The sequence below is a fragment of the Erythrolamprus reginae genome, chromosome 12 (assembly GCF_031021105.1).
Source record: "Erythrolamprus reginae isolate rEryReg1 chromosome 12, rEryReg1.hap1, whole genome shotgun sequence".
NCBI classification, from domain to species: domain Eukaryota; kingdom Metazoa; phylum Chordata; class Lepidosauria; order Squamata; family Dipsadidae; genus Erythrolamprus; species Erythrolamprus reginae.
This window is the reverse complement of record NC_091961.1, coordinates 15,032,426-15,045,477: the sequence shown is the minus strand read 5'-3', so window position 1 is coordinate 15,045,477 and position 13,052 is coordinate 15,032,426. Positions and strand designations below refer to the sequence as shown.

The 13,052-nt window shown below is 40.6% G+C and overlaps 1 protein-coding gene across 1 annotated transcript in view; it reads left to right on the top strand.

Moving 5' to 3' along the window:
* Positions 1–13,052, top strand: part of UNC5D (unc-5 netrin receptor D) — a 769,587-nt gene that overhangs the window by 732,468 nt on the left and 24,067 nt on the right. The window lies entirely within an intron of this gene.

Here is a 13,052-nt window from a genome sequence, read left to right as displayed (position 1 = left end):
GTTTCAGAAGTCAAGGTGGAAGAAAATTTAGGTTGCAGTGACCATCTATGTTTGTGGTTTGATGTAAAAACTGATTGTGAGCAATTCTGTACTGCAACCAAAGTACTGGATTTCAGAAAAAAAAAATTTAATGCAATGGGGGAATATTTAAATAATGAATTAAAGGGGAGGGATAAAATGGCAGGAGCGAGCACCCAGTGGACTGAATTAAAAAAGGCCATCTTAAAACCACAGGACTGTACGTAAGGCAAATAACTAAAGGTAAAAGGAAGAAGAAACCGCTATGGTTTAGCAATTATGTAAGGGCTATAGTCAATGAAAAAAAGGCTGCCTATAGGAGGTATAAAGAGTCTGGAATAGCTGATAGAGAGGTGTATAAAATGAGACAGAAGGAGGCGAAACAGATAATATATGCTGCTAAAGCCTCAAAAGAGAAAGAAATTGCAAAATCTGTAAAGAAGAGAGATAAAACCTTCTTCAGATATATTAGTGATAGGAAGAAGAAAAACTGCAGCATCACGAAGCTTAGTACCGGGAATAATACATGCATTGATGGGAATAAGGAGATCGCTGACCATTTCAATAGCTACTTCTGTTCAGTTTTCTCAAAAGACACCTTACAAAATAATGCTATAGAGGGATATAGCATTGCTTCCAGCTGTACGGATTCAGTTCCAGTGATCTTAGACGCCGATGTCTTAGAAGAACTTGAACGATTAAAGATAAATAAGGCAATGGGTCCAGATGGCATCCGCCCCAGAGTTCTTAAAGAACTCAGATCTGTCATTGCTACCCCCCTGACTGTTAACTCCCTGTTAACAGGAGATGTTCCTGAGGATTGGAGAATGGCCAGTGTTGTGCCTATCCACAAGAAGGGCAGTAGAGAAGAAGCTGGTAACTACAGGCCAGTTAGCTTGATATCAGTTATAGTTAAAATGATGGAGACTCTACTCAAAAAGAGGATAAATCAGCACCTAAAAAACAATAACGTATTGGACCCAAATCAGCATGGCTTTACTGAAGGCAAATCATGTCAGACTAGTCTCATTGATTTCTTTGACTATGTCACAAAGGTGTTGGATCAAGGTGGTGCCGTGGATATTGCCTATCTGGACTTCAGCCAAGCCTTTGATACGGTTGCACATAACGAGCTGATAGATAAGTTAGTGAAGATTGGACTTAATTCCTGGATAGTTCAGTGGATTTCAAGCTGGCTGAAGTGTAGACATCAGAGAGTTATTGTTAATGGTGAGTATTCTGAGCAGAGACAGGTTATAAGCGGTGTGCCACAAGGGTCTGTTCTGGGTCCTATTCTTTTTAATATGTTTGTGAGTGACATAGGGGAAGGTTTGGTAGGGAAGGTTTGTCTATTTGCCGATGACTCTAAAGTGTGCAATAGGGTTGATATTCCTGGAGGGGTCTGTAATATGGTAAATGATTTAGCTTTACTAGATAAATGGTCAAAGCAATGGAAACTGCAGTTTAATGTTTCCAAATGTAAAATAATGCACTTAGGGAAAAGGAATCCTCAATCTGAGTATTGCATTGGCAGTTCTGTGTTAGCAAAAACTTCAGAAGAGAAGGATTTAGGGGTAGTGATTTCTGACAGTCTCAAAATGGGTGAACAGTGCAGTCAGGCGGTAGGGAAAGCAAGTAGGATGCTTGGCTGCATAGCTAGAGGTATAACCAGCAGGAAGAGGGAGATTATGATCCCGCTATATAGAGTGCTCTTGAGATCACATTTGGAATACTGTGTTCAGTTTTGGAGACTTCACCTACAAAAATATATTGACAAAATTGAACGGGTCAAAGACGGGCTACAAGAATGGTGGAAGGTCTTAAGCATAAAACGTATCAGAAAAGACTTAATGAACTCAATCTGTACAGTCTGGAGGACAGAAGGAAAAGGGGGGACATGATCAAAACATTTAAATATGTTAAAGGGTTAAATAAGGTTCAGGAGGGAAGTGTTTTTAATAGGAAAGTGAACACAAGAACAAGGGGACACAATCTGAAGTTAGTTGGGGGAAAGATCAAAAGCAACATGAGAAAATATTATTTTACTAAAAGAGTAGTAGATCCTTGGAACAAACTTCCAGCAGATGTGGTTGGTAAATCCACAGTAACTGAATTTAAACATGCCTGGGATAAACATATATCCATTGGAAGATAAAATACAGGAAATAGTATAAGGGCAGACTAGATGGACCATGAGGTCTTTTTCTGCCGTCAGTCTTCTATGTTTCTATGTTTCTATATAGAAGAAGTCCAGAAGCTATCCACATGGTGTTTTTTTTAAACGTACATTTAAACACTAGCAAGACAAAGGAGAGAATGTTGGATTTCTGGAAGCACAGAGAGGAATCTGCCTTACTGTAAATCGAGGGGGGCTGTGTGGAAAGGGTTTCCTCTTTTAAATTATTGGAAGGGCTCATTAGTCAAGATCTTACCTGGAAAAAACAGCACATCCCTGATGGTTAGTAAGGCTCAACAGAGACTTCATTTCCTTAGAGTACTGCGAAAGAAAATCAGGTGGAACAATGGCTGATAACTTCTTTCTATTGGTCCACCATAAAAAGTGTCCTCACATTTTATTTTTATTTTTATTTATTTTTATTTTTTGTTTATTAAACTGCATTACAGTGTGGTATGCTCGTTTAACACACAGAGTCAACTTGGCACAAGAAACCATTGGTTTCCCTCTAATATCACTGGATGACATCGCCAGATCTCAGTGTTTCAGCAAAGTAAGGAAGATACTAAGGGATAATTCACACCCTGGCCAGTGTCTCTTTTCATTTTTACCATCAAGGAGAAGACATCATAGTATAGCCAGCCAGACAAACAGGTTTAAAAATAGCTTCTACCCATGGGCTGTCAGATTCCTAAACACAATCACAATCATCCCATGTACATATGGAAACTTATGACTAGTTTTTTTATTACTTGTATAAATTGAGAACTGTATTGGCTAAAGCAATTTCATTGTATACTTAATGTACAATGACAATAAAGGCTAAGATTACTATTATTATTATTATAAAAGGGTCATAGTTCCCCAACTCTATTCTAAAGGAAGGAGGTAAAAAAAATCAATATGGTGGCCATGAGCTTTCAGTGAAAGCCCCAACCATTTTTTTCAACCCATTACATGATTTTGATTCCTATTTTGACTTTTCTTAACCCCCTTACATACATCCCTGAATTAGTACCAGTATTCAGGTTTCTCAAATATTTTCTTTCATATATGAAAGTAGCACAAAAACTAACTTATAAATTGATATTTTGAGCTCAATTGTGGTTCTGCGTTGAGGATAGTTAATGGTTGCAGGAATTGGGTATGTCTAGCTTACTGAAAAAAAGGATTAAGGATGACATAATAGCAGTGTTATCATAGCAGCCACAAAGAACAGGGAGTCAATCTGTTCTCCAAAGCATCTTAAGGCAGGACAAGAAGCAATGGATGGAAACAAATCAAGAAACAACCTAGAAGGAAGGAGAAATTTCCTAACAGAACAGTGGAATGAAGTTTTGAATGCTCCAGCATTGGAGATTTTAAAGAAGATGTTGGATAACCATTTGTCTGAAATAATATAGGGTTTCCTGCTTGAACAAAATGTCCCTTTGAGGTCTGTTATTCTGTATAATTTTCATTTCAATCTGCAATTCACACCAGAGTATTGAAAGCTGCAGCACTATTGTTAACTCAGTCTAAATCATGTGTAGAATTGGTAATCTTTTCATTCTAATAAATTGGATTTCCTATTGGGTTTCTACTAATGCTCCATTCTTCAGGAATTCGAGGCTAGCATTCAGCAGCAGCAGAATCACATGCTTAGAATTCCTGGCATGCAGATATAATAGCTTTATCACTGGCATTTTGTTTTACTTTGCTTTGTTTACTTTTATTTTAGCAGACATTACCCCTTTTGTTGCATTAGACCACTTAGGCTCCTTGATGAAATGCTTGGATTCTCTCTTAAACTGTCTCTACTTCAATTGAGTTAAAGTTACTTCCTGTTTTTAGTGCATTTGCTTTAATCTAATGCCTTGTTTATTACTGGAAACAAATGGGTAAAATAACACATTCTGAAAAGAACTGTGCTAATACTTCAATTAAGTAACCTCATTTAGTTTACAATTGTGGTGTTGGAGAAGACTCTTGTGAGTCTCTTGGAGTGAGGAGGTCAAGTCAGTCAATCCTAAAGGAAATCAATTCTGACTGTTCTTTTGAATGACAGATACTGAAGGTGAAGCTCAAAAACTTTGGCCACCTAATCAGAAGACAGGACTCATTGAAAAAGTCCTGATGTTGGGAAAGATTGAAGGCAAAAGAAAAAATGAACAATAGAGGATAAAATGGTTAGATAGTGTAACTGATGCAATGAACATGAATTTGTGTCATGGCTGCATCACACGTATCAAACCTTCATGAGCTGACAGCCAGACATTAGCCTAGGATGAGAGGGAAGGGTTGGAAGGGTTCAAAAGAGGGTGGGTGGAAACTAGCTTTCTTTGCTAGAAATTGAGTGGGGTGGTTGATAATTTGGACAAACTCTGGGAGACAGTGAAGAACAGGAGAACCTTTATACAGGGTTGGGCAGCAAGGGAGATGGTGTGGAATGCTGTTCCACCGGCAGAAATGAAGCTGCACATGCAGCTTCATCACTGCTGGTGGTGCATGTGTGTTGCATACGAGATTCGGCTTCTGCGTATGTGCAGCAGCCAAATCACCCAGGAAGGAGAGAAGCTCATCGGGGAGACAACGTCGTTCCCGCTTCGCCTGATTGCCAGAGTCTCCCCGATGAGCTGCTGTCCTTCCTGGAAAACGGGTGAAACAGGAACCACATTGTCTCCCCAACAAGCTGCTCTCCTTCCTGCAGGATTTCTTCCCACTTGTGGCTCCCAGCGGGATTGACTGCCACAGCCACTGCTGCCTAGGACCCAGCCCTGTGGCTGGTGGCTGGCTGCATTGGCAGCAGTGGCAGAGGTGCCCCAGTCAGTCCTGGCCGGGAGCTGCCAGCGAGAAGAAATCCTTTCCTTCCTGCAGGATTTCTTCCTGCTGGTGGCTCCCAGGCAGGACTAACCAGGGTGCCTCTGCTGCTGCTGCCGATGCAGCCAGTCAGCAGCCACAGGGCTGGGTCCTGTGCGGTGGTGGTCCATCCTGGCCAGGAGCTGCCAGCGGGAAGAAATCCTTTTCTTCCCGCAGGATTTCTTCCCACTGGTGGTTCTCGGGTGGGATGGCTTCGGCCCATGACTCTGCGCATACTCAGGAAATAGAAGGGTGGGCACGCACGTGCACACATGCACCCACCGCCATACCCCCTCCCGAGCGTTCCAGAAGCGTTATGGCTGCCCTTTACTGCCTGTATGCTATGGTCCATAAAGTCATGAAGAGTTGGACACAATTTAGTGACTAAATTAAGTTTGCAGTCCTGTACCCTTGCAATAATATTTCAGCATTTGTAAGGTTGCCAAATTTCCTCTCTATGATAGCATCAGCATTAGCAGTTAGACTGTTTCATAATACTTCATACAACTCTCTATGTAGTCTACAGAGTCAACGTATTGCCCCCAACAATCTGGGTCCTCATTTTACTGACGTCAGAAGGATGAGAGGCTAAGTCAACTTTGAGCAGGTCAGGATCGAACTCCTGGCAATGAACAGAATTGGCCTGCAATACTGTATTCTAACCATCACAATCCCACAGCTCAGGTGGGAACCTAATATCAAATGCTTCCCAATAACATCTAGCACTGGGCTTTTCTGGGAGAGGAAGTCCTGACTTTGAAAAATCCCCAAAGGATTAGCAAGAAGGAACAGGAATTCAAAACAGGAACAAAAAAGCTTTCAGAACCTTTTAAAAAACAACAACATGTAAACGTAATCTTTCCCATTGTACTGAAAATTTATAAAGAAAAAAAGCTGTGAAAATGCACAGATAAATATTTGCCCTTCTATTTGGCTGCCTTTGTAGAAAACACTTATCCAGATTATTGAATTAATTTATTTTCTGTGTTTGTATAACATGCTGAAGCAAAATCTAACCAAGCAAGCTTTTTTATAACGTAAACCCATCAGTAGTTAAATAGCCAAAGTTAAAACTAATAAAGCTTTTCATAGTAGGCAAATGCACCTCTTATCTACAGTATATGAGAAGTTAATGTGCTAAGTTATGCCCTAGTTAACTGTATTTTGCAAACACAGATCTGGCTTACAGGCATTTGATACCTTTAATAGTTCTGATTTTGGTAAGATTGCTCTGCTACAACAAAAATGACTTTTAACCAAATAGCACTGGAATTTATTTATTTTATTTATTTATTATTTATTTTATTTTATTATTTTATTATTGTTTTATTGTTTTATTATTTTATTATTGTTTTATTGTTTTATTTTATTTTATATTATATTTATTTTATTTTATTACTTTGTTTTGTTTTATTATTTTATTTTATTTTATTTTATTATTTTATTTTATTTTATTTTATTTTATTTTATTTTATTTTATTTTATTTTATTATTTTATTATTTTATTTTATTTTAATTTTGTCAGTCCAATACATAATGAAGGTTAATGAGATATAGCCATGTGGTAATATATACCAAAGAAGGAAAGAAAGAAAGAAAGAAAGAAAGAAAGACAGAAGAAAGGATAGGAGTGAAGATATAAGAATAAAGTACAATACATCAATTATGTACTGCATAATGAAACAGATGAAGTTGCAATGTTTCATGAAGATTCATGAGGATAATTGAGAAAAATAACAAATGGTAAAGAACATTAGTGCAGAAATGTTGGTGTGCTTTCCATCAAAAAGGACAGACATCGAGCCTTTTTTTCTACCATCTGGGTAGCCCCTAAGGGAAAGTATGGAAGATAAAGTGTTGCGATTTCTGTTTGCTTTCTGACTGGGACTCTCTCTCCAGATCTCAGAATGGAGATATGCTGACTCTATAAACCACAGTCACTAAGAGAGGGTTGTAAAGCACTGCAGAGCTGTATATAACTCTAAGTGCTATTGCTATCTTTCATTTATCTATCCATCTTTCATCAGTCTATCTCTCATCATTTATCATCTCTTGTCTATTTGTCTCTCTCTCTCTCTGTTTCTTCTCTCTCTCTTTTAAATTAAGTTTATATACATTTAAAAAGACGTTACATACTCATAACTTCCAATTATAGCCATAATAGCATAATAACATTCAGTATGTCTAGAATACAATAACAAACATAGGAAGCACAAAAAGAAAAAAGGAAAAACATACATAAAGAAAAGAAAAGAGAGAGAAAAATGAAAATACAAAGACAAAAACCCCTCTCCGCATTGTCTCTCTTAACAGCTCACATTTTCCCTTTTAATTGTCCTACAGTGTTCGATATCAATGGTTCCCATTCAGTTTTATGTATAACCTAACTTTTCAATTATCTTTCTATTAACTCCTACATTAAGATATTTTGTTTTGTGTGAACTGGATTTTTATGCCGCCCCTCTCGGGGCAGCTTACAACATATGAAAAGAAACAATAAAATACAATAGCTTAAATCCAATTAAATTAAAACTAAGTAACTAGTTTAAAAATCAGTCATACCCACTCAGACAACAATCATGCAAAGCATTTGTCAGCCAAGGGGCTAAGCTCTAATTGCCCCAAGCCCGGTGGCATAAATGAGTCTTTAGACTCTTACAGAAGGCAAAGAGTGTGGGGGCAGTGCGAATCTCTGGGGGGATCTGGTTCCAGAGGGCCAGGGCCCCCACAGAGAAGACTCTTCCCCTAGGGAAGAACCCCAAGCGACATTGTCTAGTTGAAAGGATTTGGAGAAGGCCGACTCTGTGGGACCTAGCCGGTCGCTGAGAAGTGATCTGGCCTGATGCCATATATGGCTTTATAGGTTATTACCAACACTTTGAATTGTGTCCAGAAACCAATCAAAAGCCAATACAGTCCACAGAGCATTGGAGAAACATGGGCATGCTTAAGGAGGCCCATGACTGCTCGCACAGCTGCATTTTGTATGATTTGCAGTTTACGAACACTCTTCAAAGGTAGCCCCATGTAGAGAGCATTGCAGTAGTCAAATCTCGAGGCGATTAGGGTATAAGCGACTGTGAGTAGAGACTCTCTGTCCAAATAGGGTCACAACTGATGCACCAGACAAATCTGGGCAAACGCCCCCTCACTACAGCAACCCCTCACCTATAAAGAGAAGGTTGGAGACTTGGCGACAGTTATTGAATATATTCAGGGAAGGCTTCTTGAGGAGGGGGCACACAAGTGCCTCCATGTAGGGAGCCAGGCCCACCAGAGATCATCCATCAGCACGACCAAAGGGGTTTCCATGCTGTAGCTGGGCCTTAATCCTGACTGCTGAGGGCCTAGATAATCAGCTTCTTCCAAGGACCGCTGGAGCTGGAGTGACATCACCTTCTCAACAACCTTCCCCATAAAGGGAAGGTTGGAGACTGGTTGATAGTTGTTAAGAATGGCTGGGTCCAGGGAAGGCTTCTTGAGGAGGGGGCACACAAGCACCTCCTTGTAGGGAGCCAGAAAAGACCCCTCCCCAAAGAAGCGTTGACAATCTTCTGGACCTAGCTCCGTATCACCTCCCTGCTGGCCGAAACCAGCCAAGAAGGACACGGATCCAGTAAACAGATGGCAGAACTCACAGCTCCAATGGCCTTGTCCACTTTATCAGGTGTCACCAGATCAAACTCTTCCCAGACAGATGGACAAGTACGGGCCCCAGTCACCTCGACTGACTCGTTGTCAGTCGACTCTGTTTTACAATTGGAGTCAAGGTCCGTCTTGATCCGAGTGACTTTATCAGCGAAAAATGAGTTAAACTCCTCAGCACTGCTCTGTAAGGACTCCCCAACTCCCCCCTGGTTAAGAAGGGAGCAGGTCACCCTAAACAAAGCGGCCGGGCAGGATTCCACTGATGCAATCAAGGCGGCATGATACGCGCATCTTGCCATCTTGAGTGCCACTTTGTAAGTCTTAATGTGAGCTCTTACAAGTGTTAAGTTGGATTCAGATTTACTCTTCCTCCATCACTTCTCTAGACATCTCTTCTGGCATTTCAACTCCCGGAGCTCCTCGGTAAACGAAGGGGCTCTCCGGGGTCAAGTGCCACAGAGAGGTCGCAACAGCACAATTCTTTTATCTCTTATTTTTCTATTTCTCCTTTACTATAGAGCTCTTGAAAGTATTTCATAGCTATCTTTCCCCCCTTTCCAATGCAAACTGTCTGTTCCCATTTTCATCTTCTAATTGTTGGACGTATTTCTTCTCCTTTTTTTTCCTTCTTCTTTCTCTTTCTCATCTCTCTATCTTCTTTTTTCAATTTTGATCCTACCACAATCCTAGACCCTTGGTGGCTTATAAACAAGCAAGATAAACAACCATTGTTTATAAAGTCTAAACAATGCAGTGTTTAGAACCTATGCAAACTCCTAAAACAAACATATGACATCAAGCCCCAAATGTCTGGTGCCTTCAGCACTACACCAAACTGTCAGTCATCAAACTTAGTACTAAGCATTCTGCATTTTTATTTGAGGGACCTATTTACATGAAGGAAAGCTTTGGAATTACCTTTGGTTTACATCTGCCCATACCCACCCCATGTGGTTTGCACTCATGACCCAAGCTTATTTTTTTTAACAGACTGTTTTTCTTGATGCCATCAAAGCCAAACTGAAAAAAGAGAATCAAGAAAAAACAATACAGAAGGAATTAAATAATGGATTTAAAGCATCATGTTGATGTTTCGATAACCTCACCTTAAAACAATTTAATTAGGTAGGGAAAAGTTTAATGGGAGATCTTTTACTTCTCTCTCAGCATCCTGCCATAATGGAAAAGATACTTCAAAATCTGGTATTCCCTGGGGATGCCCAGTAGGCATCCTCAGGGAATACCACTGCTGCAACTACCTCCGCAGTCTGCAGTATTCCAGTCTGGTGGGGGTTCCTCATTCTGAATTAATTCATCATTAGAGAATTGGAGTGTCCCCTCTGTCTAGTCCACCCTTGGGTTTCACTACCTTAACCAGCTTAGCCCCAGAACTAGGGCCCAGTCCATACCTGGTGTCACAATGAAAGCAATGGTTTTGGAGTGATTTACCATTTTTAGTTTAAATGGTTCAGTGGAAAACATGGCCAGGACTCCCCTACAATGGACTCATCAAGTTGGCAGAACTGGGTTCTCAAATCTCTGTCTCAGGCTGCCATGAAATGGTTGTGGAGCTCCGGTGCATCTGCATTATGGAGGATCACCATCCAATGTGCAACTGATACTTCTAAAGCCAGGCTGACAATCCTAAATTTGTAGGGAGATCCCTCCCATACTCCTGCATGTAGGTCAGTATGTGTGTGAGGGAAAATCCCAGTTGCTGGGGATTCTCATCAAATTTTATGCCAAGAGGAGGCATCTGCTGTTCTAAGGGTAGAAGCCTCCTCTCGTTGAGTTGCAAGCCTTGCCTTGCATTGAGATGTCACTTGCGTGGATCTTCCATGGTGGAAATGGATTCATCAATAGCCCTCGTGGTTTCAGCCAATGCCCCTGGGGTTGGAGATCCCTTTTGTAATTGGCCTGCAGCACAAGCCTGGATATCCTGGCTCCACATTGTCATGGACCTCCCTCATGAGTCTCATGGCTTCCCTCAGGAGTTGGTTGGGCCAGTCTGGGGCTCCTTCCAATTCATCATTGTCATAAAGGTCTCGCATCTCCTGCTTCCAACCAGGTTCAAAGTGTTCAAATGTATTATTACAGTCATAGATCAAAACAAATAAAAACACTCAGTAAATACACAATCAAAAGTTGTAAGATAAAATGATAAAAAAACAAATGAAATCCATAATAAAATCCAGTCTATCAATTATGCATTGTCAATACTACTAAAACTACAATCCATAAGCTATGAAGTCTATATTCAGTTTGATACTATTAGGCAAAGGAATAAACAAGGTTGTTGTATAAATTAGCTAAGGTGTATTAGGCACTTAAAAGCTGGCCACAAATGGTATACATACATACACACACACACACACACACACACACACATATACACATACATACATATAGTAATGGGCAGCCAAAATTTTTACTGCCACACTGTGGGTGTGGCTTGATGATCATGTGACTGGGTATGAGTAACTTGCCTGCCATGTGACTAGGTGGGAATGGCTTGAACAATCATCATCGTTCAAGTGAACTGTTATTGCCACACAATGCCTTTTCATCTCAGCTGTGGGCCAAATGAAGGCTGCAGCCCAAACTGCTTTGGCGCGGCGCAGCTCTCCTGGCCTTGGGAGGTGGCCGCGTGAGGCTGGACGGGAGCCGGGCAGGAGAGAGGGAAGAATGTCCCGAAGCCAGGAAGTAGGAAAGAGGAAAAAAGCGAGGAGTGCACAGCAGCAGCAGCAGGGGAAAAAAGGAGAGCTGAGGCTGGTAATCCAGGAAGTTACTGCCGCCAGTCAGCTGGAGCTGTGCATGCAGCTTTATTTCCGCTGGTGGAACTGTGTTCCACCCTGTCCTGCCTGCTGCCCACCCCTGCATACACACACACACACACACACACACATACACACACACACATCTCGCTATGATGAAGGCACATATTAGCTCCCAAAGGTGAGAGTGACATCTTTGGTTCGCCCACCCCAGTCTTCCATCTCCCCAATACCAATGGACCACCTTGGCTTGGCAGCAGTCCTTGAGGCAATGTTCTCCTTGACCCAGGCATTGAGGTCCACAATTGAGATTTTTTTTGGGGGGGGGGTTTCTCCTCCAGTTTTCAGCCTCTTCATGGTCACTGCTCTGGGTAGACATGGTATGCATGGTACCCATGGTAGGGCTGTTAACTTCCTGGGTTGACCAGTTTGTAATTCTTGCCTAATGTAAGGTCTTGCCTTTCTAATCTTCCCAAGAAAGCAGGATTCTTAAAACTGCAGTTGTTACACAAGGAGATTTTATTGAAAGGCATGTGATAACAAGAGATCTAGACAAGAACTGAAGCTTCTCACTTAAAACCAGCTATTTAAAGAATCAAACCCCTCCTACACTACATCATTTCTAGGAAACAGAAACAGAAACTTCATATAGAGATTAGCACAGTAATGCAGGAAACAGAGACTTCATAGACAGATTCCTTCCCCTCTTCCTCCCACCAAAATGCCTGGAACCTGACACATATCAAATCTGCTGAACATGTGTGCATCCTCCATTTTCCAAACTGATCTAATGCTAGCAAAGGGTTAAAGTGCATACATGCATACAAAAGTGTAAGGACAAAAAATGTGGCTTTGGTGTAAAAAGACTTGCTTACAAAAATGTGTACATTAAGAGAAGTGAAAAGGCATATGAATATTCATGTTAACCTTTTCTGGATTTATAGTACAGAATTTGTAATACCTTTTTTCCATTTGAAGAGCCAAGCAAAACTTACAGCAAGATGAGAAAAGGGGCACATAGTATTTATTATCTATCAATATTCGTTTCCTTAGGGTCAATAATTGAGATCATTATATGAAGGGGGGGGAAGCAAAGAATGAAAACCAGGAAAGATTGCCCCACTACTAAATTTCTTATCAGAAGTCATTAATCTTTTGCAATACAATCTGCAGTTCTAACCACAACCATGTCAAGAAATAACATTATCCCAGTTTCTCTTTATCTCTGAGAAATATGACTCCTCCTGTGTCCTCTGTATTTCTTCTGATATTGATGTAAAGCATTGGAAATGCAAAGTTTATATTTTAGACTATGCATATATCCTTCTTGTCTTTTTTTACTTGATCGTGTGCTCTTTTAAAAGTTACATCAAACACATGCAGTTGAAAGGGCATAGCTTCTGATCAGAACTGCAAGTTTTTTATTTTATTTATGGAAAATTCTTGTCCATCCACAGGGGCATCATATACCTCCCAATTTTCTGCAGTCCAGAGTTTTCTGACCTACTGTAGATAAGAAATGTAAGAGGAATGGGAAATTCACTTTCTGCTTACCAAACTCTACTTCTTCTGCCAGATGTCCTATTGATTAGAACTTT